At 48.0% G+C, this 20577-nt stretch overlaps 1 pseudogene across 1 annotated transcript in view; it reads left to right on the top strand.

The window, feature by feature from the left end:
- The first annotated feature begins 3457 nt into the window (after window positions 1-3457).
- The window catches only part of LOC308520168 (spliceosome-associated protein CWC15 homolog), a 31955-nt pseudogene continuing 14835 nt past the window's right edge, over window positions 3458-20577 (top strand). Inside the window, exons 1-4 of the transcript in view lie at window positions 3458-3495; window positions 3898-4087; window positions 4153-4213; window positions 9100-9789. The product of the transcript in view is annotated as a spliceosome-associated protein CWC15 homolog (transcript). The remainder of the gene's footprint in view (window positions 3496-3897; window positions 4088-4152; window positions 4214-9099; window positions 9790-20577) is intronic.

Below are 20577 nucleotides of genomic sequence, written 5' to 3'. Positions count from 1 at the left end.
GGCATAACACAGCATATTGTTTTACAGCAAATTTTCCTCCCAGCCGAGTGGCTCTGTTGGAGTTCTGTCCCATGTACCAAAAAGGTTTCAAGTTCAAGTCCCAGTTAGTCAGAGCATGTGCTGGAGGAAACTGACTGATGTTTCTCACATCGATGTTTCTCTCTCACGAAATCAGTAGGATTTTTTTAAAAATATATTTTATTGCATTTTTACAGAGAGGAAAGGAGAGAGATAGAGAGTTAGAAACATCGATGAGAGAGAAACATAGACCAGCTGCCTCCTGCACACTCCGCACTGAGGATGTGCCCGAAACCAAGGTACATGCCCTTGACCGGAATTAAACCTGGGACCTTTCAGTCTGCAGGCCAACGCTCTATCCACTGAGCCAAACCGGTTTCGGTGAAATCAGTAGGATTTTTAAAAACCTTTTTCTTTTATAGTTAGAAAGAGTACAAGAATCAGTAACATAGTAATTTATTATCAAGTATTATGTACTGTATATAACTATGTGCTATACTTTTCTACTGTACTATAGGTTACGTTCTATACTGTAAAAGCATGTGCTTTACTTTCATATGACTGGCAACACAGGTTGGTTTACATCATCCCCACAAACAGAGTACTGTGTTGCACTGCCTTACAATGGCTGCCATCAGGCAGTAAGAATTTTTCAGCTCTATTATAAAGGGACCACTGTGGTATATGTGGTCCACTGTTGACTGAAATATTGTTATGTAGTACATGACTATATTTGCAGATGACATGATATTATCCTATCCTATGTAATAAAAGGCTAATATGCCAACAAATCGAATGGCAGAACAACTGAACAACCGGTCGCTATGACGTGTGCTGACCACCAGGGGGTGCGTGTGGAACATGGCGGACATCATCATGGCAGGATGGTGGAGCAGGTGAGCGGGGGACCAAGGTGGGGCACCAGTCGCTGTCATCAGGGCGAGCCTCTGGTGGTTACTGAAAATTCTTTGCTCATGGACGCCGTGGTCCCACCCAGCGCTCGCACCTGCTGCCGGCACCAGCCCCACTCGCACCCGCTGCTGGCACTGGAGCTACCACTCGCACCCACAGCCAGCGTCTGAGCTGCTGCTCACACCCGCTGCTGGTGCTCAGTGCCGGTCCCGATCACTCGGTGCCATCAGTGGGTGCAAGCAGCGGCTGCCGGCTCTGATTGCCCCTGAGGGCTTCTCCACCTCCCCCTGCTCACACCTGCTGACAGCACCAGCCCCACTCGTACCCACTGCTGCTGCTGGCCCCATCACGCTACCTTCAGCAGTACGTGCGCTGTCAGCACACGGGAGCTGTGGCAGGAGCAGGGCTGCCCGCAGCCAGGACTGGGGGCCACGGTGGGAGGGGCCAGGTGGGGAGTGCAGATGATGGGCCGAGACCCGCCCCTGTGCCTACCGCAGCCTCACGGCCCACAGTTCCTTTCAAGGTGCATGAATTTGTGCACGGGACCCTAGTATATATAGAAAACCCTGAATACTCCACCAAAACAAAAAACTGTTAAAACTAATAAATGAATTCGGTATATTTGCAGGATACAAAATCGGCATACAAAAATCTCTTGTGTTTCCATAAACTTTCTGATAGTTATTAACAAACTATCAGAAAGAGAAATTAAGAAAACAAGTCCATTTAAAATTGCATCAAGAAAAATACACAGGGCCCAGCTGGCGTGGCTCAGTGGTTGAACGTTGACCTATGAACCAGGAGGTCCCTGTTTGATTCCTGGTCAGGGCACATGCCAGGGTGCCAAGCTCGATGCCCCAATGGGGGCATGTAGGAGGCAGCCGATTAATGATTCTCATCATTGGTGTTTCTATCTCTCGCTCCCTTCCTCTCTGAAATCAATAAAAATATATTTTTAAAAAAGAGGACAAGCCCTGACTGGTTTGGCTCAGTGGATAGAGCGTCGGCCTGCGGACTGAAAGGTCCCAGGTTCGATTCCGGTCAGGGGCGTGTGCCTTGGTTGCGGGCACATCCCCAGTGGGAGGCGTGCAGGAGGCAGCTGATCGATGTTTCTCTCTCATCGATGTTTCCGGCTCTCTGTCCCTCTCCCTTCCTCTCTGTAAAAAATCAATAAAATATATTTAAAAAAAAAAAAAGAGGACAATACGTAGGAATGAATCTAACCAAGGAGGTGAAATGCCTGTACATTAAAAACTACAAGATACTGCTGAAAGAAATTGAAGAAGACACAAATAAATGGAAAGATGTTTGTGCTCCTGGATCGGAAGAGTTAATGTTGTTAAAATGTCCATACTACGCAAAACAACCTACAGGTCCAATGCAACCCCTATTCAAATCCCAATGACATTTCCCACGTAAATAAAACAATCATAACATTTGTATGGAACCACAAAAGACCTCGAATAGCCAAAGTAATCTTAAAAGGACAAAGCTGGAGGCACCACGTGCCCTGGTTACAGGCTATTGTAATCAAAATACGTAGTATGATATTGGCACAAAAACAGACATGTAGATCAATGGAACAGAAGAGAGACCAGAAATAGCCCCACACATACTGGTACTAGTGTATGATCAATTAAATTTACAGCAAAGGAGCCAAAAATAATACAACAGGTAAAAGACAGTCAGTAAATGGTGTTGGGAGACTGAACAGCCACATGCAAAAGGATTAAACTGGCGCTGGCTGGTGTGGCTCGGCTGGGCATTGTCCCATGCACTGAGAGGTTGCAGGTTCAATTCCCACTCAGGGCACATGCTCGGGTTTGATCCCGGGTAAAGGGTGTGGTGGAGGCAGCTAATTGATGTATCACTTTCACATCGATGTTTCTCTCTTCCTCTCCCTTTCTCTCTCTCTAAAATCAATTTAAAAAGTCTTTTTTTTTTTAAAGAATGAAACCAGACCACTATCTTACACCATACACAAAAATCAACTCAAAATGGATTAAAGACTTAAATGTAAGACCTGAATTCAGAAAACTCCTAGAAGAAAACAGGCAGTAAGCACTTACCATCGGTCTTGCTGATGATTTTTTGGGTTTGACATGGAAAACAAGGGCAACAAAAGAAATACAAACAAGGGGTTACATCAAAATAAAAGCTGTACAGCAAAGGAAGCCACTGACAAAATGAAAAGGCAACCTGATGAATGGGAGGAAATATTTGCAATTATATATCTCATGAGGGGTTAATGTTAAAAATATATAGATAACTCATTCAATCCATGGCAAAAATCCAATTAAAAATGGGTAGGGGGGGTCAATCAGGGGAAAAAAAGAGATATATGTAATATTTATAAACAATAAAAAATAATAATAAAAATAAAAAATGGGTAGAGGATCTGGAGAGACACTTTTCCAAAGAAGACATACAGTTGGCCAACAGGTGCATAAAAGTGTGCCCAACATCACTAATCATCAGGGAAACGCAAATCAAAATCACAATGAGATAGCAACTCCCACCTGTCAGAATGGCTGTTGCCAAAAAGACTAGAAGTAACACATGTCGGTGGGGATGCAAGTTGGTGCAGCAACTATAGAAAACAGTATGGAGTGTCCTTAAAATTATTAAAAATAGAACTACCATATGGCCCAGCAACTCCACCTCTGGATGTGTATCTGAAGTAAACACTGGCTTGTAAAGATATTTGCACCCTCGTGTTCATTGCAGCCTTATTTACAAGAGCCAAGATATGGAAACAACCTAGATATCTATCCGTCGATAAATGAATGGGTGAAGAAAATGTATATACATGCCATGGAATATCTGGCCATAAAAAGAAGGAAATCTTTCTTTTGTGGGCGGCGGCGGGCACGCTGCTGGAGCACAGGGTGGGGGGTGCCGCCTGCCCGCCACCAAGCGCCGCTCACCGCCCCTCCACCACACGTGTGCCTTTGTGCCTAACCACAGCATTGCCAAGTCTTGCTTCTGGTACTTGGTGTCTCAACGGAAGAAAATGAAGAAATCTTCAGGGGAAATCGTCTGCTGTGGGCAGGTGTTTGAAAAACGCCCCCTTCGGGCAAAACAGTCATCTGGCTACGCTACCATGCGCAGTGGCACCCACAACATGTACTGGGAGTACCGGGACCTGGCCACGGGGGTGCCACCACCCGGTGCTACGGAGACACCCCCTTCCCGCACGACCCCCCTGCCCACTCACTCCAGGTCATGAAGGTGGAGGAGATCGCAGCCAGCAAGCGTCGCCCACCAGCGGTCAACCAATTCCGTGACTCTAAGGCAGCCGTGGGCAAACTACGGCCCGCGGGCCGGATCCGGCCCGTTTGAAATGAATAAAACTATTGAAAAAAAAGACCGTACCCTTTTATGTAATGATGTTTACTTTGAATTTATATTAATTCACACAAACACTCCATCCATGCTTTTGTTCCAGCCCTCCGGTCCAGTTTAAGAACCCATTGTGGCCCTCGAGTCAAAAAGTTTGCCCACTCCTGGAAGGTCAAGTCCCCACTGCCTCACCTGGTCCTTCCCCAGCGCGTGCCAGGCCTCACCACCAAGAAGCCCAGCATCTTTTAGGTGCCCACGGGCCTCCCTGTGCCCTGGTCGGCCCAAATCAACCCCTTGGGAACACTGGCGAGGGGGTTAGGGGAGGAAGAAAAGCTTGCCATTTGCAACAACATGGATGGACCGTGAGGGTACTAAGCTGAGTGACATAAGCCTGACAAAGACAAGCACCCTACGATCTCATATGTGGAATCTAAAAAAGAAAGCAAAGGAGCTCATAGGTCAAATTGGTTGCTGCCAGAGGGTGGGGGCCTGAGGTGGGGTTGGTGAAATGGGTCAAGGGAGTCAAAAGGTACAAACTTCAAGTTATAAAAAGTCCTGGGGACGTAACGGACAGCTTGGTGGGCACAGTTAATAGTGCTGTACTGAATGCTTCTTAAAACGTGGGGTTTGAACCCCAACTTTCACACTAGCTCTGTGACTGACCTGGGACATCTCCCTGCCTCCACTTCCTCATCTGCACATGGGAGCGATGCTGCTCAGGACTGTTAGGGAAAAACCAAACCTCGTGAAAGCTTCCCCAGCCCACGGCGTGGCTGTGTGGGGACGATCAAGGCTCTGAGGCTCTGAGCCCAGGACCCACACAGCCTGGTGCCTGGGTGTGCGCATCTCTCAGAGCCAAAAGACACTTGAATCTAATATGAACATTTTTCCAGTTCTCGCTTCCTCTTAAAATGTAGTCTGCCCTGGCCGGTTTGGCTCAGTGGATAGAGCGTCGGCCTGCGGACTCAAGGGTCCCGGGTTCGATTCCGGTCAAGGGCATGTACCTTGGTTGCAGGCACATCCCCAGTAGGGGCTGTGCAAGAGGCAGCTGATCGATGTTTCTAGCTCTCTATCCCTCTCCCTTTCTCTCTGTAAAAAAATCAATAAAATATATTTAAAAAAAAATTTAGTCTGATCATTTCCATTTTCAGGCCTGCCCAGCGTGGCCTCCGTGCCAGCTGTTGTGATCAGAGAGGCCAGCAGAGGGCACCCGAGGCTCGGTTCCGAGACTGGCCTTACCCAGACTGCTGGCCAGTTTGCTTTTGTTCTGAGGAGCAGCAGGAGGTGGTGCAGTCTGCACACTTTCGCGCTTACTGCTCGTTAGAGGTGGTAGGCTGTGGCCGAAGTCAGGGCTGTGGGGCTCTAGGGAGTTCCATCCCCAGAACGTGCACCTGCCTCGTTAGCTTAGGAAGCCGAGGCCTCCTGATGAGACGCCCGTCTCCTTCCCAGGGTCGCCTGGTTAGCCCTGGGAGCTTGTCCAGTTCCCTAGTTTTCTGGAAGTTGGATTGAGCACTCAGTGCATTAGGCCCTGGACCAGGGTAAGGCAAGTGGGGTCCCTCAGCACAGGTTTTAAGGAGACATCCCTCTTGGGGTCCAGCAAGCGCAGGGTCCGTCTCAGAGATGGAGTGCCTCCTTAGGTGCTGGCCTGTGGCACCTCCAGCGCTGTTCTTAGGCCTGGCCTTGAGCATCTTTAGCCGTAATCACCCACGTGTGCCCAGTAGGCTTTTCCAGATTTGCTCGACCCTGACACCACGAGCCCTTCTTCTTCTTCTTTTTTTTTAAAAAAACAGCAGTATTTTATTTTTTAAAATATATTTTATTGATTTTTTACAGAGAGGAAGGGAGAGGGACAGAGAGTTAGAAACATCGATGAGAGAGAAACATCGATCAGCTGCCTCCAGCACACCCCCCACTGGGGATGTGCCCGCAACCAAGGTACATGCCCTTGACCGGAATCGAACCTGGGACCCTTGAGTCCTCAGGCCGGACGCTCTATCCACTGAGCCAAACTGGTCAGGGCTCCTTCTTTTTTTAAAAAATATATTTTTATTGATTTCAGAGAGGAAGGAAGAGGGAGAGGGAGAGATAGAAGCATCAATGATGAGAGAGAATCTTTGATTGGCTGCCTCCTGCACGTCCCCCACTGGGGATCGAGCCCACAACTGGGGCATGTGGTCTTGGTTGGAATTGAATCTGGGACTCTTCAGTCCACAGGCCTACGCTCTATCCACTGAGCCAACCCGGCTAGGGCCTTCTTTTTTTTTAATCTTCACCAAGGACATTTTCGAAAAATTGATTTTAGAGAGAGGAAGGGAGAGGGGGAGAGGAAGAAGGGGAGTAGGGAGAGAGAGAAACATCCATGTGACAATGGAATGCTGATCAACTGCCTCCTGCACTCCCCGCACTGGGAATCGAACCAGCAACCTTTTGGTGCATGGGACGACGCCCAACCAACTGAGCCACACTGGCCAGGGCAACAAGCCCTTCTAAACTGATGTCCGAGCCACAGATGGGAAGGCGTGAACAGGCATCTGACATTGTTTTTTTTTTTTTTACTTCTCAGCCTATCACTCGCCTTCAGGTTTGGTCACATGACAGGTACAGGCATAGCTCAGAGATATTGTGGTTTCGGTTCCAGACCACTGCAATAAAGCAAGAACAGTGGGGCCTTGACTTTCGAGTGTCCCGACTAACGAGTTTTTTGAGATACCAGCTGTCTCTCGGCCGATTTTTTGCTTTGAGTTGATAGAGTCATTTGAGTTAACGAGCTCGGTCTCGGAACGAATTAAACTCATAAGTCAAGGCCCCACTGTATCTCAATTAAGCTAGTCGCAATCTTTCCACAGGTGTAGGGTCTTGCTCTCAATTTGTAAAAACTGCAACATGAAGCACAATAAACGGAGGTAAGCCTGCGCTTATCAGGGACACAGTTGAGAGGGGAGAGGCAGAGCCAGCAGAACGTTCAAGGTTTGGGGCTTCCAGCAACACCCTGAAACTCCTTTGTAGAAAAGAGTTCCAAACAGATGAGAGCGTCTGAACCCCATGCCCTCAGCACCCAGTGGGACAGGGAGGATTTCGCCCCATTTGCATCAGCTGGATTTTTGTTGCTGGAGTATTTTAAAGTCCATCCCAGGCTTCAACCAGTTCACCCTGTAATTTCAGTGTGTGTCTTACAGGATGGTCATGAGGTTAGCACAGCTAACAAATTCACCGTTATGCTTTGGTTCCATCTGATACCAGCCCATGATCACATTTCCCTGATAGTTTAAACTGTCGAGTTACATGTTCGTTTGTTTCACTCTAAATCCAAAGCCCACACATTATATTTGGTTGTTGTGTCTTTTTTTGGGGGGGGGGGGGTGTTGTTGGGTCTTTTAAGTCCCTTTTAATCTGGAGAAGTACCCCCCCCCCAACACACACACATTCACGCCTATTTCTGACCTGTTGCAGAAATGGGTTCTGTGATCTTGAGAAGTATTCCACACCCTGGCTCTGTCGGTTTGCGTCATCGGACTTTGTCCCTTATCCTCCTTAGCTCCTGTAGATCAGCTCTCGGCTCAGAATGCACGTTGGGCACACCTGGTTTTATTGCACGTCACTGGTTTTTTTTATTATTATTGCACATCACAGGTGTTGCATCTTTTACAAATTGAAGGCAAGACCCTTGAACAGCAGAGATTACAACTCGCTCTATTGCAGCAGTTCTCAACCTTGGCTGCACATTAGAATCACCTGGGAATCTTTTTAAAATCCTGATTTCTGGGCCTCATCCTCCAGAAATTCTGTTTCTTTGTTACTAATGTTGTGGCCTCCACCCCATATCAAAGAAACAGAATTTCCGGAGGACGAGGCCCAGAAATCAGGATTTTAAAAGGATTCCCAGGTGATTCTAATGCACAGCCCAGGTTGAGAACCGCTGCTCTATTGTGATACTTGCTTTACTGGTGATGTAGAGCTGAGCCTGCAACCTCGCCACGGCTGCCTGCAGCTAGGCCCCCATCTGGGCCACTTGAGTCAATGTCCCGGGGTGGGTCCCAGGTGGCCAGGTTTTCAATCTCTCCAGGTGACGCTGGTACACAGCGTGTCTGAGAACCACTGCTAAGAGGTTTGATTGGAATCCTGTTCCGTGGTTCCAGCGTGTTCCCTGCAGGGGGCGCTGCGTCCTCGTGGGGCATCGCGGGGAGAGGCACCCCATGCCTAGCTGTCCCGGCTAAGCCTGGTCCCTCTCAGGCGTCCTGCCAGCCTGTCTCCTAACGACGTCGTCATCCTCCATCCATGGGTGAATCAGTCCTGTCTCGGGGGCTGTGTTCTTGCAACCCCAGCTGGAGCCCCTGAGTGCAGGCAGCCCACACGCTGCCGCAGGTTCACCGCGACCTACAGATGGGGAAAGTGTTGCCAACCTGTGACACGCCTGGGGCTTGGCCTTTTGAGACCCCCCGGGGCGGCTGCCAGGGTGCCGCGCCCCTTCCTCCACCTGAGGCGGACCTCTGGCTGCTACAAATAGTCACTTATTATGGCAGGAGGCCTGTGAGGAGGGCCGCTCCGGGCCGGTGCGGCCGGCAGCAGGGCAGGCAGCCAGGAGCACCCCCCCCCAACTTTCCCTAGGATCCCTGAGGCCCTCGGAGATGTCCCAGGGCTTCCCCCGTCCCCTTCATCCTTTTTATTACGTGATTCGCTTTAAATAAAGAAAAAGGGACTAGGGTAGCTGGCCTTGGTAGGGCTGTACGTTTTTTATTTTGCTTATTTTAATGGTTATGGAGGTGAAACATAACATCAAATTAACCATGTAAAGTTACACAAGCGAGAATTGGAGGGACCTCTGCCAAGCATACAAGCTGACAACAGCAGCTGGGCCCGCTTTCGAACCTGCGAGAGGCGGGAGAAGGTGCCATGAGCCAGCTCCCAAAGCAGCATTCAAGCGGAGACCTACCCCTCACAAAGACAAAATACAGACAGACACGCAGGCGGCCCCTGAACAGGTTCGGGACCGGGACTGCGGAAGAGAATCAGAAGGGAGAGAGCTGCTGCGAGAGAAAAGAACGGGTCGTCCAACTCGAGAACCCACAACCCCCCAACCCCCTCTTCAGTGTCCAAGCAGCCTCGGCGAGACCAGATTCCTGCTGCCAACCTCGAGGCAGACGATCCTCCCCCAGATGAGGAAGATGAAGATAAAGATTTTGAAGAGGAGAGTGATGATGATGACACTGCAGTGGTTCTTTCAGAACCAGAAAAAATTAAAAAAGAAAGAGCTGACGGGCAAGCCAGGAAGGAACAAGAACAAAAAGCGGAAGAAGAAAGGATTCGTATGGAAAACATTCCAAGTGGAAACTCTCTCCTTAGTCTCACTGGCCCATCCCAGCCTCAGGCAACTTCAGAGATAAGAGAAGGTGGGATGATGATGTTGTTTTCAAGGCCTGTGCAAAAGGCATGGAGGAAAGACAAAAGATTTGTCAATGATACACTGTGATCTGAACTTCACAAGAAGTTCATGGGGAAATATATTAAACTAGAGGCCTGGTGCATGAAATTTGTGCACTGGAGGGGGGTGTCCCTCAGCCCAGCCTGCACTCTCTCCAATCTGGGGGTCCCTCGGGGGATATCCAACTGCTGGTTTAGGCCTGATCCCAGGGACATCCCTGTAAACCAGCAGGTGGACATCCCTCTCACAATCTCAGACTGCTGGCTCCTAACCACTTGCCTTCCTGCCAGCCTGATCACCCCCTAACCACTCCCCTGCCAGCCAAATCAATGCCTAACTGCTCCCCTGCCAGCCCGATTACTCCTAACTGCCTTCCCCTGCAGGTCTGGTCCCCACCAACTGCCCTCCCCTGCCCGCCATCTTGTGGTGGCCATCTTGTGACCACATGGGGGCAGCCATCTTGTGCGAGGGCATGATGGTCAATTTGTATATTACCTCTTTATTATATAGGATAGTACAGTTTTATGTGCTTAATTAAAGACTGTATAACATGCAATAAAAATAAAGTCACACAATGCACGTGTCCTGACTGGTTGCTCAGTGGTTAGAGCGTCAGCCTGCCCACCAATAGGTCCTGGGTTTGATTCCAGGTCAAAAGCACATACCTGGGTTGCAGGTTCAATCACAGGCCCAGGTCAGGCATATTCCAGAGGCAATGAATCCATGTGTCTCTCCCACCATCTCTCTCGTGCTCCCTCTCTCCCTCTCGTCCTCTTGCTCCCACCCTCCTCCCCCATCCCTCCCACCATATTGTTTTTGGATTCTAAGAAACACCTGGAGTACTGGCTGTGAAAGACATAGGTTTATTGGGACTTACGTGTGCACAGGTGGCAGTGGACCGGTGAGCTTTACCGGCCGACCCGCAGTTGGGCAGCACCAGCTGCGGCCAGCCGGTGCGATTGTTTCTCTGTCACCCAGACTTTCCCAGCACAAGGTTCTGTAGAGTACGGAAAACAGCGCGTGCAGGGGGAGGGGATGTCATGAGATCAAAACACGAGCTGTTTACAATCCAGGCTCACATCTAGAAGCAGTTTCTCTTTGGCCTTTCTTGCTGGCTGGGTTCCTAAGGTCTCATGGTTCCTCACAGATGGCTTTCACTATTATTCCCATGGGGGGAGGGGCATTGGCACATGGGAAGGGGCCATGTTCCCATTTACCATACACGTGGATACATGGGACAGACTGACAAACGCCAGAGGAACGGGTTGTAGGGGGGACGCATACAGGCGAAAGGATTAGCTAAGGAACATATATGCACAGTCCTCTGTAAGCGGTCTTGGCAGTACATGTGGGATGATGCTCAATCAACTGAGCCACACTGGCCAGGTCTCATGAAGTTTAAACAATTTTTTTAAATTGATTTCAGAGAGGAAGGGAGAGGGAGAAAGAGATGGAAACATCAATGATAAGAGAGAATCATTACTTGGCTGCCTCTTGCACTCCCCCCTACTGGGGATTGAACCTGCAACCTGGGCATGTGCCCCAACCAGGAATCGAAACGTGACCTTCTGGTTCGTAGGTAGACACTCAACCTCCAAGCTACACTGGCTGGGCCAGGATATACTTCTGATCGCACCAACTCCTCTTAGGGGTATATGACTAAGGTGGAGAAAGACAAAAGCTCACTGTTATGGCTGCTCTGCTGGGCAGAGGGCCCTGGGCTTGGACTCAGACACTCCTGGGTTCCAGGCCTGCTCCATGGGCCGAGCCAACTTCCTCTCTTTCTACTTCCCTCTATAAAATGAGGCTAATATATCCCACTTGGGTTCTGATGGTTAAATGAGGCACATATGATACAAAATGTGTAAAATCACCTTGTGAATTTTAAGTGCAAGTCAAAACATTCCCATATGCCCCTCAAATAATTACCCTGCAAGTTCCTTAGCATTTTTCCATGTATCTACAACAAAGCACTCGTGTGCTGTATAAATTATGCTGAGTGCTCTGAAGGTAGAAGCCTCATAGACCTCAGCTTTCTGTACTTGGCACAAATGAAATGCTCAGCAAACCAAAAGGTTTATGAATTAAAAAGTTGTGGGCAGTTGTTTTAACAGAAACATAACTTTTGAGGAAAGAGTGAAGAAATAAAATGAGTCAGTATAGTCAGGCTGACTATTTAGGCTAAATTTCTAAAATCAAGTAGGCTGAGGCAGGAGGAAATAGTTCTATTCTTGCTTTAACTAGGTGAGGACTTACACTTAAAAAAAATGTTATTGATTTTAGAGAGAGAAAGGGAGAGAGAAAGGGAGAGAGATTGATGTGAGGTCAAAATATCAATAAGCTCTTTCCAGCACCCTCCCCCATCCCCTCTCCCCGGATCGAGCCCACAACCTGGACATGTGCCCTGACGGGAATCAAACCGTGACCTCCTGGTTCATGTGTCATCGCTCAACCTCTGAGCCACACCAATCTCATAAAGTTTATTTTTACTCTCTCTTTTTTTTTTTTTTGCTCCAAGGCAGTATGTTTGCTGTATAAAATCAAAACAATACAGAAATTAGGCCCCGTCATCCCATTCCCCTGAGTTAACATATTCTTCCAGACTTTTACTAGAGCCTTTTAAAAATATTTATTTATTTTAACAGTACAAAAGTTAAATGGAACAAAAAAATCTATCCAGGTAATATCAGTGGATGTAGCAAGACATGCTAATTAGATGATTAGGGTTTTTTGTTTGTCGTTTTAAAAACCGGTTCAGGGATGGATCTTTGCATTCTTTCAGCATTTGAGAGGCTGTGGCTGAGTCTCCGGATGAGGCGATGGAACTGGCTCGGTGGAGACCAGAAGCCACACTGTCCTTGCTCTGCAGCCAGTCCCCCTGAGCACCCACGCGGCCCTGAAGCCGCTTGGAAAGGTAGGCAGGGGACCCCAACACAAATGCCATTTCCCAGGCATCAGATCTGCAAAAACGGAAAAGCCTGACAAAACCAAGTGTGGGGGAGGCGGTGGAGAAGAAACAGGACTTCTTACAGCTGGTGGCAGTGGAAACGGTGCCGCTGCCCCGGAGAACTGTCGGGCGAGAGCGCTGAAGGGCGCGTGTCGTCAGCGTGTGTCTGAGTGTGCCTGGCGACCTCGAGACTGTCCTCAGCAATGCCTGTCTCGGCCAGTGTATACAGAGCTCATGTGTGGGATGTGCAGACGTCTTAGCCCGTTCGGGCTGCTGCAGCAAAAGACCACAGACCAGATGGTTTATAAACAACAGAAAGTTCTTTCTCCCTGTTCCAGAGGCTGCAAGTCTGAGATCGAGCCCCAGCGTAGTTAATGGAGGACTCTGGGCCCAAGCACCAAAGCTCTATTATTTTGGAGAAGGGTTTTCAGAGACCAAATGACTGTGCCAACTCTCTGTAACTGTGGTTTGAGGGGCCGCAAACGCCAGTCTTTTAGTGGCGCTTAGCAAATTAAGAGTGAAAGCTGAATTTTTGGAAGGTTTTGATACTCTATATCTTGGAGTATCCCTCTAAAAGGCGTATTTGTCTAAAAATTGAAATCCATATAAATGTCTGTGAGGAAATGTTCCCGGGAAGCCCCGGGTGGGCTCGGGCTGCCTGTCGCCGTGTCCAATAACGAAGGCAGGGTTGAGTCATGCAAGGCGTTTATTGGAAGGCCAGCCAACCAGGAAGGCAGGGAGCTTACAAGCATCCGAAACCTGTTTTATGGCAAGGTGCAGGGGACAGGATTATAAAGGGGGATGGGCGAGGGTGAGGCTGGGAATGGAATGCAGCTACCTGCAGCCCTGGAGGTCCGCAGAAATCAGCTACTGTTCTTGGTCGTCCTCGGGTGATGAGAGGATGTCTTGACTCCTGGTGGGGTCGGCCTGACCATGCATGATGGTTCTGCTTGCTGGGTACATTGTACACTGTCCCAGCTGAGTCACCTCCTCAATCACTTTGCCTGGGATCAAAGGGACTATGCAGGTGCACCGGCCTAAGAAATGAAACTCAGGAAAACTTAAGCCTCTGCTCCCATAAGTATATGTATTCTAGGATTTAAAGTTAATACGCCCTGGCTGGTTTGGTTCAGTGGATAGAGCGTCGCCTGCAGACTGAAGGATCCTGGGTTAGATTCCTGTCAGGGGCACATGTCGGGATTGCGGGCTCAATCCCCAGTGGGGGGCGTGCAGGAGGCAGCCGATCAGTGATTCTCTCTCATCATTGATGTTTTTCTCTCTCTCTCCTTCTTCCTTCCTCTCTGAAATAAATAAAAATATATTAAAAATAAATAAAATAATGATTATTTTTCAGATTAGTTCAGGTGCTCTATCAGATTATAAATCCCCCCCCCCCATCAGAAACAACAGCTAATCCCAGGCCCACCCTCCTGTGGAATATTACAGAAATTGACAAGAGGGCGCGATCACATGCACCAACATGGAAGGGCGGCCAGGAGATGGAATGAACAACCAAAAGCAAGTTTCAGCAGAGGCTGAAAGTAAGTTCCCCAAAGTGGGATTGCTGGGTTAAAGGATGGGAGCGCAGCCGTGGCTGAGCGTCAACCTATGAACCAGGAGGTTGCAATTTTTTGTTTTTTTAAATATATTTTATTGATTTTTACAGAGAGGAAGGGAGAGGGATAGAGAGTTAGAAACATCGATCAGCTGCCTCCTGCCCACCTCCTACTGGGGATGTGCCCGCAACCAAGGTACATGCCCTTGACCAGAATCGAACCCGGGACCCTTGAGTCTGCAGGCTGACGCTCTATCCACTGAGCCAGACCGGTTAGGGTGAGGTCGCAGTTTGATTCCAGCACATGCCCAGGATGCTGGCTGGATCCCCAGTGGAGGCCGTACAGGACGCTGCCAATCACTGATTCTCTCTCATCATTGATGTTTCTATCTCTCTCTCCCTTTCCCTTCCTTTCTGAAATCAATAAAAATATATTTTTAACAAAAGATGGGAGCGCATACACCCATTAGGGGGGCTATCATCTCGGCAAGGGTGCGGAGAATCTGAAACGCTGTGCACTGTTGGTGGGAGTGCACAATGATGCAGCTGCTGTGGAAAACGGTGTGGTGGTTCCTCAAAACGTTAAGCATGCAATTACCATACAACACAGCAATTCCACTCCGAGGGGTACAACCAAAGCATTGAAAGCAGGGACATGAGCAGGTGCTTGCACACCCATGTTCACAGGAGCATTATTCACAATAGCCAAGAGGTGGAAATAACCCTAGCGCCCCTCGATCGATGATCAGTGAACAGATAACAAAACATGAGTACATCCATACAATAGAATATTTTTCAGCCTTAACAAGGAAGGAAGCTCTGACCCTGCTACAACATGGGTGAACCTGGAGGACATGATGCTGAGTGAAATGAGGCAGACACAGAAGGACAAGTACTGTACGACTCCACTTATAGGAGGGTTAGAGGAGCCAGACTCACAGGGACAGGAAGTAGGTGTGGGTGCCAGGGGCTGAAGGAGGGGAACTGGGCGTTAGTGTTTAACAAGGAGACGGGGTTTCAGATTTACAAGATGAAAAAAGTTCTGGAGGTGGGTGTGTGAATGTGATTATACCTAATGCCACAGAACTGGACGGTTAAAAGTAGTAAACTTCATGTTATATGAGGAGCATCTGAGGTCTTGCTCCCCAGTATATGTTGTCAGCTTGGCTCAAATAAACTCTTATAGAGCTTCAAATTTTTTCCCCCATAGATTATGTGTATTCCCCGAACAGTGTGTGTGTGTGTGTGTGTGTGTGTGTGTGTGCGCGCGTGTGTCATTTTGGTTAGTATTGACATTTCCCCATAGGAGTCAGCCCATTGGTCCCTCCCACCAGCAGTATATGTGACTGCCAGTTGTCCCAGAGCCCTAACCACTGACACTGTTATCAAGCTTTTGGATTTCGCCAACATGATAGTTGAAAAATGGTGGCTCCTTCTATGTGTTGTTGCTGTTTTTTAGAGAGAGGAACGGAGGGGAGAGAAAGAGAGAGAGAGAGAGAGATTTGTTGTTACACTTATTTGTGCACCCAGTGGTTGTTTCCCATATGTGCCCTGACCGGGATCGAATCCACAACCTTGGCGTATCCAGATGATGCTCTAACCAGCTGAGCCACAGGCAGGGCCGCTCCCTGTAGTTCATTTGCATTTGTTTTGTGAGTGCGGCTGAGCATCTTCTCAGAGGTTTAAAGGCCATTTGTATTTTGGGGTCTGGTTTCATTTTGCTTCCTGTGACGTGATCATATCCTTTGGTTGTTCATCGTTATTTACTGCTGAGAACTCTTCATATTAGCATGTTAGGCTTTTCCCTGTGGCCTGAGTTGTAAATATTTTCCCCAGTTAGTTACTGATTTTGGCCACGAGAAGTTTATTTCTATGTAGTTGAATTTATCAACAATTTATCTTCTAGTTTTAGAGCCACCGTTAAGAAAGTTTAGAAAGAGATTTTCCCAAAGTTTCTTCAAATAACTGTATGATTTCCCATCCCCGCTCTAAGCTTTGTGTTAAAATACATGTGAAACTTACCTTTTTAACCACTTTTAGTGGCCAGTTCAGTGGCGTTAAGCGGGTCCCATTGTTGTGGAACTGTCTCCACCACCATCTCCAGGGCGCCTTCACCTTGCAAAACTGAAACCCTGTCCCCATTAAACATGAACTTCCACCTGCCCCCGGCGCCCACACTCAACTTTTTTTTAAAAAAATATATATTTTATTGATTTTTTTTACAGAGAGGAAGGGAGAGGGATAGAGAGTTAGAAACATTGATGAGAGAGAAACATCGATCAGCTGCCTCCTGCACACCCCCTACTGGGGATGTGCCTGCAACCAAGGTACTTGCCCTTGACCAGAATTGAACCTGAGACCTTTCAGTCCGCAGGCCGACGCTCTATCCACTGAGCCAAACCAGTTAGGGCCTCACTCAACTTCTTATCTCAGTGAACTTGACTCCTCCAGGAGCCTCCTGTGAGTGGTCTCCCATAGGGTTTGTCCTTTTGTGTCAGTGTTTGTGCCAGTTATCCTCGACATAGCTTTCTTTTTTCTTTTTCTTTTTTTCCAGCAAAGCGAGCAAGGATTTGTTGACTGAAGCAAAAACACACTTGGGACAGTGAAACAAGGAAGGGCATCGAAGGAGCAACAGGAGAGCCTGGGCTGGGCTGGGCTGGCTCGCTGGGAGTCAGAGAAAAGGGGCCTTGCAGACTGGGTCAGGGGGTGGGCCTAGGTTGAGCTGCCACTGCCCATTGCTCCCCTGGCTGCAAGTCTCCTGGGGTCCCTTGCAGTTTAGGAGATACGTGCCTGCCCTGGCCATTTTGGCTCAGTGGACAGAGTGTCTGCCTGCGGACTGAAGGGTCCCGGGTCTGATTTTGGTCAAGGGCATGTACCTAGGGTGCAAGCTCGATCCCGGGCCCTGGTTGGGTGCATGCAGGAGGCAACCAATCAATGTGTCTCTTTCATCATTGATGCTTCTATCTCTCTCCCTCTTTCTTTCTGTCTGAGATCAATAAAAAAAAATTGGTTTTTTTTTTTTTTTTTTTTTTTTTTTAAAGAAAGGAGATACGTGCCTGTGGGGGAAAGAGAGGGAGAAGGGAATGGGACAGGCGTGCTTCCTGCGGGGAGAGCACCGAAGCTGTTTTTAAATAGACGTCATATTAGGTTTACAGAAAAAAATGAGCACATAGTACAGAATGTCCCCATATCCCCCCTCCCCACCCCTAGTTTCCCTGTTATTACCATCTTAGTTCAGTGGGGAACATTTGTTGCAATTGATGAGCCAATATTGATACATGATTATTACCTAAATTCCACAGTTTACATAGGGTTGACTTTCTGTGTAGAGAGAGTGGGTTTGGACAATTGTATGACATATATGCACCATTATAGTCCTGTACAGTATCGTTTTACTGGTCTAAAAATCCTGTGCTTCACCTATTCATCCTTCCCCATCCCCAACCCCTGGCAACCACTGATCTTACTGTCTCCGTAGTCTTTCCTTCTCCAAAATGTCTTACAGCTGGAATCAAACAGTTTATAGCCTTTTCAGGCTGGCTTCTTCTACCCAGCAACATGCATTGAAGCTTCCTACATACCTTTTCATGGCTTGAGAGCACGGTTTTTAAAATCACTAAAGCCCTGGCTGGGTGGCTCAGATGGTTGGAGTGTCGTCCTGTCCATCAAAAGGTTTCGGGTTCAATTCCCAGTCAGGGCACATACCTAGGTTGTGGGTTTGATCCCCAGTCGGGGTGCATATGGGAGGCAACTGATCGATGTCTTAAAACATGTCCTCGGGTGAGGATTAAAAAGAAATCAGTTTAAAAAATAAAGTCACTAGGTATATTGCTCTAGTTGGATCACCACAGTTTGTTTCTCTGCTCACCCACTGAAGGACACCTTGGTGCTATCAGCTGAGTAGGTGGGTTATGGGTGGCGGTGGAGCCTCACAGCCTGAGGCGTGTGTAGCCCGGGGCGACCACCAGAGGGTGCCAGATCTCCCCTTTCCTCTCCAACCCGGTGGGCGCCAGCCACCTCCCCATCTGTTCTAACCCACTGTTCCCTGCACTAGGGCTGATCTGGTCTTTGGAACTAGGATTGCTATGGACGCAACTGTGGGAAAAGTTAAGATGGACCTGCTTCTTTTGGAATAAAATCCAGGGATTCATGACTAGATGTTTTCCTTGGACGTGAAGGGTGTGTGTGTGGGAGGGAAGTTCTTGCTTCAGCATTTATGGAGCTTGTCCGGAATCTTGCCCCCAAAGAATTAACTAAAGCCCAGCTGGGCCTTCCATCTGTAGAGATGAGCAGGGAGGAAAAGCAGACCCAAGTCCTGCTTTCCCAGAGTGTGATGCCATCAACCTGTTGTGTTGGCTGTTTGCATCTGGTTGGTGTGACGGACCCGCAGGAGGGACACACCTGTTGTCAGGCTCTGTAGAGAAGGCATTGTCTGTTCCCCAATTACTGATCAATTTTTAAGAATGTGTTTATTAAGACACTTAGGATGATAAGGAGTATGGATTTCTACCCACCGATAGGTTTTTAATTATTAATTTATGGTGAATTATTACACACTGAATCCAATTCAGGGGAAATAGAGCATTAAACCACTTAAGAATTCTCATGGAAACTGGAGTGAAACTGGAACTCTTAACTCTTGTCATTCTCATTTCCTGAACTCTCTCCCTCATCCTTTAAAAGAGAAATGAGCCCTGGCTGGTTTTGCTCAGTGGATAGAGCGTCAGCCTGTGGACTGAAGGGTCCCAGGTTCGATTCCACTCAGGGGCACATGCCTGGGTTGCAGGCGCAATCCCCAGCGGGGGCTGGGTGTGTGTGCAGGAGGCAACCAATCAATGATTCTCTCTCATCATTGATGTTTCTGTCTCTCTCTCCCTCTCCCTCCCTCTCTGAAATCAATAAAAATATATATTAAAAATAAATAAAAGGGAAATGACAATTCATTTTGGTGAGAGCATCCTGGACAAAGGTATATTGACCCTATAGGGGACTTTATAAAAACCCAGCTCTGGCCACACCCATGGTACTTGGGTTTCTCAGATCCTCACACAACATCTTGCCTAGATCACCACCCGCCTCCAGAAGCCACAGGGACCACGGATCACGAGGGGAGGCTGCTGGGGAACCCTGCCTGGGAGTCCAGGACGTCTCCAGCATAAGGAGGGGCATCCAGGCAGAGGCAACAGTGTGTGCTAAGACCACCAGTCATGCGACCTTGGCCGTGGTATAGAGATGGACTTGGTCCTAGGCAGTTGGGATGGGACATGTATTTTGTAAAAATTAATAGCCTTTATTTTTTTTGAACAGTTTTAGGTTTATAGAAAAATGAAGCAGTAAGCATAGTTTCCATACTTCTCCCCACTGTAATTTCTCCATTATTAACATGCATTGGTGTGGTGAATTTGTGATAAAGAATGAAACAAAATTGATACATTACTATTATTAACCGAAGCCCATAATTTACAGTAGGGTTCACTCTTAGTGCTATACAGTTCTACGAGTTTGGACAAATGTATAGTGACAAGCATCCACCATCACGGCACCACACAGAACAGTTCCACTACCCTAAGTCTTCTGGGCTCCACCCATTCCTCCCTCATCCCCAAACGCCTAGAAAATACTGATTTAAAAATATATTTTTAATTGATTTCAGAGAGGAAAGGAGAGGGAGAGATAGAAACATCAATGATGAGAGAGAATCATCAATCAGCTGCCTCCTGCACTCCCCCCCACTGGGGATGGAGCCCGCAACCTGGCATGTGCCCTGACTAGGAATCAAACCATGACCTCCTGGTTCATAGGTCAACCCTCAACCACTGAGCCACACCAGGCGGGCAATACTGATCTTTTATAGTCTTCATAGTTTTGCCTTTTTCCAGGATGTCCTAAGGTTGGAATCATATAGTATGCAGTGTTTTCAGGCTGCTTCTTTTGTTTGTTTGTTTGTTTGTTTGTTAATCCTCACCCAAGGATATTTTTTCCATCGATTTTTAGAGTGGAAGGGAGAGACAAGGGGAGAGAGAGAGAAAGAGAGAGGGATTGGCTGCTTCCCTCAGGCACCCCAACTGGGGCCGGGGATCAACTTGTCACCCAGGTACAAGCCCTTGACTGGGACTCTAACCTGAGACCCTTGTGTGCACAGGCTGACATTCTAACCACGGGGCCAGAGCCAGGCTGCATCTTTCAATAAGCAATATGCATTTAAGGTTCCTCTATGTCTTCTCATGATTTGGCAATCTTTTTTTTTTTTAATTTTTTAATATATTTTTTATTGATTTTTTTACAGAGAGGAAGGGAGAGGGATAGAGAGTTAGAAACATCGATGAGAGAGAAACACCGATCAGCTGCCTTCTGCACACACCCTATTGGGGATGTGCCCACAAC

The sequence above is a fragment of the Myotis nattereri genome (genome assembly GCF_964212035.1).
Source record: "Myotis nattereri genome assembly, chromosome: 5".
Lineage (NCBI taxonomy): Eukaryota > Metazoa > Chordata > Mammalia > Chiroptera > Vespertilionidae > Myotis > Myotis nattereri.
The sequence above is the reverse complement of the archived record's forward strand: the minus strand, read 5'-3'. Positions and strand labels throughout refer to the sequence as shown.